Here is a 5,000-nt window from a genome sequence, read left to right as displayed (position 1 = left end):
ATATTATGATCAAACAAGTAAAACTCAAAACACTATATACGATTAAACAAAACAGGTTTCATGAATAAACAATATAAAAAAGGAATAATAAAAATAAAGTTGTGGCAGCAGACCCAGCAGGGCGGCTACGACTTTAGGGTAGTCAAAAACCCACTCGGATCCCCTGGAAGAGAAGGAACTCATTACGCTAAAAACATCGGACCATTTAAAATATAAACTCTCTCCATAAGGGATGACGTTCTCTTAACTTCTCCCATCTATATTACTTTTTTTTTTTACTCTTGTGCGTGATATTTGGTTATATAAATGATTTTTTTTTTTTTATTTACATCATTTTTTTTCAGAAGGGAATACAGCAATGATCACTTTGTCTTAAGCCTGATGATTATTAAGAGAAAATTTGTCGAGCCATTTTTTGCATTCTTACGAAAATGGATACATGTTTTAATTTAGGTAATTCAATTTTAGAAAGAAAAATATTGACCGTTATTTATCTCATGAGATGGTCGAGAAGTCTATATTTTTCCCATTTCTATCTATAATAATAATAATAATAATAATAATAATAATAATAATAATAATAATAATAAAAAATTCTTCTATATAACAGGGTGGGAATTTTATATTTTCCATTTCTATCCCACCTCAATAAACTGTAGATCTTTTAGAATTTCTTTTAAAATGTTATTTTCCTTTATTTATTTCCTAACTCATCAGAAAAAACTAACAACATTCCATAAAAGCGATAAAAATCCAGTATTTTCCCATCTTTTCTTCCGTTTTTTACCCGATTATCAGAAGGAAAAATCTCTGGATAATCTGGCCACAAGAGCCTCCTGGAAGGCATCTAGCGCTTCCTGGGAAAGCGGTAAAAAAGGCTGAAGGGGAAGCCTGCGATTAGAGTGTAACCTCCGCCAGAGAGAGAGAGAGAGAGAGAGAGAGAGAGAGAGAGAGAGAGAGAGAGAGAGAGAGTAATAATAATAATACTTTATTTCCAAATAAATACATTGGGTATTATATATTATTTATAAAGCAACATATAGAATAGTGATTACTGATATTGAGAGAGAGAGAGAGAGAGAGAGAGAGAGAGAGAGAGAGAGAGAGAGAGAGAGGGGAATTTTTACAGAAAATAAAGCAAGTAAAGAAATAAATCGGTAAAGCCAGTAAAGAAAAAATTGGTAAAAATCGGTAAAGCAAGTTAGGAAAAAATTAGTAAAAATCGATACACCAAGCAAAGGAAAAAAATAATAAAAATCGGTAAAACAAATAAAGAAAAAAATGGAAAAAAAAAACGTCTAAAGCAAGTAAAGAAAAAATTAGTAAAAATCGATAAAGCAAGCAAGGGAAAAAATTAGTAAAAATCTGAAAAGCAAGTAAAGAAATATTGGTAAAAAGTCGGTAAAGGAAGTAAAGAAAAATTGGTAAATTCGGTAAAGGAACTAAAGAAAAAATTAGTAAAAACCGGTAAAGCAAGAAAAGATAATATCAGAAAGATAAGGAATGCCCTCCTTCTAGGAGGCCCATTAAGGGAAGTGAAAATTAAGGGTATTATAAACCGGGGAAAATAGGCATGAGAGTAAACAGAAGAGAAGACGGGGCAAAACGACAGGAAAAAAAAAAAAAAAAAAAAAAAAAAAAAAAAAAACGGATCGATGTCATCAAGCCACCAACATTCCGGTTTGTCTTTTCTAGATCTCTTGTACCCAAGATGACATTGCACAGGAGACGGATCCCTAGAACCATTGCGAAATAATCTCTCTCTCTCTCTCTCTCTCTCTCTCTCTCTCTCGTTCAGGCCACCTGTCCCGTGGTAGTAAGGATTTTTACCATGCAAGAATAGATGTAAGGAAGGACTCTTGGCTTTCCGGCCAATAACCAAGAATAAAGGGGTGGGATCTGAGGAACATGAGAATGGATAAAAAAAAAAAAAAAAGTTTTTCCTCATGAACACACACACACACACTCAGACACACACACACACATGTACACACACACACATATATATATATAAATATATATATATATATATATATATATATATATATATATATATATATATATATAAAAGAAGAAATTATGATGCTTAAAATTACGATGTTAATAAGAGGCCAAATAAGGTTCTGACGAGGTGGGGCTGAGAATCAGTGACAGAGTATCTTTTAAGGAGATCCTTAAGCCTCCCTAACCCTCCCCCCTAAACACAAAAATCCCTGAGAGAGAGAGAGAGAGAGAGAGAGAGAGAGAGAGAGAGAGAGAGAGAGAGAGAGAGAGAAGGAAAGGGATGAATTCTGGGCAAATAGAGTGACGGGAGGAGGAGGGGGAGAGGGAATGGCAGTAGCGGGCAGGCAGGCAGACTCGTCTCCCACAAGAAGCAAGATCATTACGATGGATATTAACGATATCTACTAACCCATTTTCCCTGGGTCGCATCATGCTACCAATGCCTTCGGAGGACGCCCGGATGCTGGCTTAAGGCCTCCCGGGGCCTTCCGACAGCGGATCCGATTCGCATCGATTTCGGGTAATAAGTTCGGTTTAGCGGAGTTGGGCGGTGTCATGGAGGTTGTGCGACGCGTTGTGTGGAAAACTTGGGTGAAGAAGCGTTGGTCTGCGGGGTCTTAGAACGGGTGTCGGCGGTATGGAGGGGGGGAATATGTGGCCCTACTGACTCCGACCCACACACATACACACACGCACACATATAACACACACACTCGCCAACGGATTATACAATCAATACACCCGGCCAGTTAACGAGTAAGAGGGGAACAACATATACCAGTGCGTTTGCCTTTCAAGAGGGGGGGGGAGGGGGTGTCTTGGTGTTAAGGCACATGGAAAAGCAAGACGACGAATCATGTTAAGGAGAAAAAAAAATGAAAACCGCTTAGCTGAACCCATTTCGCTCTTTTCCCATGAACTTTCCCTTTGCTACAATTTCTTTAATTAGTTTCCCCAAGATGGAAAAAATATGCAAATAGTTATCATTTGCGTATCACTAGCTATGGGAGAGGGTGTGGTGGATCACCATCATTATCACAGGGGATGTGTGACGCCCACGTCGCTAGCCCAGCGGGTTGGGAAGCCGAACGCCCTAGAATCTCTCTCTCTCTCTCTCTCTCTCTCTCTCTCTCTCTCTCTCTCTCTCTCTCTCGGTCATCACAGCAACAAACATGTGGCAACTCGGGGCCCCCGACGCTACAGCGGCCTCGACCCCCCTCTCTCTATCTCTCACGCTGCCGGTATATTTCACAATAACATATAAATAAATTAATCCTTGTAAGGCACCTAGGATTCTCGCACCGCTCCTAAGGATGCCCTAGGCACCGCACATCCGACATGGTACGCAAGAATCCCCACGGGGAAGAGGATAAAATCTCATCCCAAAGGGACAATGCGTTCGGTTTTCCCCTAAGAAAAGGGATGCCTAGGAATGCTTGATACGCAAAAAATGGCCAAAATCAATACGTGCAGGACAACACAGGTTATGCTCGGCCGAGGGCGTGTTGCGAGGAGGAGGAGGAGGAGGAGGAAGAGGAGGAGGAGAGGGAAGAACATGAAGGGGGAAGAGGACAGGCTTGCTTGGAGAAGGTGTTAGATAAGGCTTCGTGTTGATGAAGGTGATATAGTTAGAGAATGACGCGACGAAAGTGACGTCGTTGAACGGTGAACAGGAAAGGAGAAACCATTAGAAGGTTATTTGGCCTCTTGGCTATGATTGACGGAATGACGGATTTTCTGCATTTCCAAAATTTCACATTATTTGAAACGCTTTATTTTCTCAGTCATCTTTCTCTTTCCCATCTTAAGGGGATGACCATAACTGATACCTTTTAAAAGATAACATTTGGTTTTCAATTTGCACGTTCTTCATCCTTATTCAATTGCTTTTAAATATTAAATACTTAAGGGGATGACTATAATTTATACCTTTTAAAAGATAACATTTGGTTTTCAACTTCCACCTTCTTCATCCTTATTCAATTGCTTTTAAATATTAAATACAATCTTAATGATTAATCTCTTTTAACACTGAGTAATAGAGGAATAAAGAATATCACAATGTTTATGCTTGTAAATACAGACTTCCACAGAAAATCGAAGCTAATTACCAGATTTTCCTGCTCTGTCGCATCCTTCCCCTTCAGTGGGAAAAATGGAGAGAGAGAGAGAGAGAGAGAGAGAGAGAGAGAGAGAGAGAGAGAGAGAGAGAGAGAGAGAGAGAGAGACTCATTTTGGTGGCATAAGAGAAAGGATATATCTCCCCATTAAATTATTAAATTCCGGTAATGAATTAATGAAATGTGTCTTTACGGAATTAATACAATCCTTTGATGGGATTCTCCGCTCTAATATAACCCATTAAATAAAATTAATAATTGACATGAGAACATTCCCTATTTCGGACTGACTCGGCTTAACATTGAGCAAAAGGTTACTTTCTCTTGCAGGGAATGGTAAAGAGAATTGTAAAATGGCTGTGCAAGACTGATCAACGAATTCAACGAAAACCCAAAAATTAATATTTTGTTTTGCATCATCCAATGACGGGAACACAGGGAGATCTCGGTAATGAATACCATTTTCTCAGTCTTTATAACAGGGATAAGCAACGGCTCTCACGTAAAAAAAAAACCCTAGTTAAAATCCAATGCCATGAAAATAATTGTTTTTTTTTCCTTTTCGTTAAATACCACAGTGATATCATCAATGAATCAAGTAGCTGACAGTTAATCGACTGTGGTAGGATACTGCTATGGTGGCAAAGGAGAGAGAGAGAAAAAAAAAGTTAAAATCTTATGAAATACAGAAAATTATACTCATTTCCTTTTCGTTAAATTAAACTGTGACATAAACAATGAATCAAGTAGCGGACAGTTAATAGACTGTGGTAGAATACTGCCATGGTGGCAAAGGAGAGAGAGAGAAAAAAAAGATAAAATCTCATGACATACAGAAAATTATACTCATTTCCTTTTCTTTAATTAAACTGTGAC

The 5,000-nt window shown here is 38.3% G+C and overlaps 1 protein-coding gene and 1 pseudogene across 2 annotated transcripts in view; both read right to left on the bottom strand.

Annotated features, from left to right (window-relative positions):
* Positions 1-2,561, bottom strand: part of LOC137626136 (uncharacterized) — a 9,683-nt pseudogene extending 7,122 nt beyond the window's left edge.
* Positions 1-5,000, bottom strand: part of LOC137625917 (transcriptional repressor p66-beta-like) — a 517,558-nt gene that overhangs the window by 268,235 nt on the left and 244,323 nt on the right. The gene's annotated exons all lie outside the window — the stretch shown is intronic.

Source organism: Palaemon carinicauda, chromosome 33 (assembly GCF_036898095.1).
Source record: "Palaemon carinicauda isolate YSFRI2023 chromosome 33, ASM3689809v2, whole genome shotgun sequence".
Taxonomy (NCBI): domain Eukaryota; kingdom Metazoa; phylum Arthropoda; class Malacostraca; order Decapoda; family Palaemonidae; genus Palaemon; species Palaemon carinicauda.
Note: the sequence above shows the minus strand (reverse complement) of the source record. Positions and strands in the feature narration are given on the sequence as shown.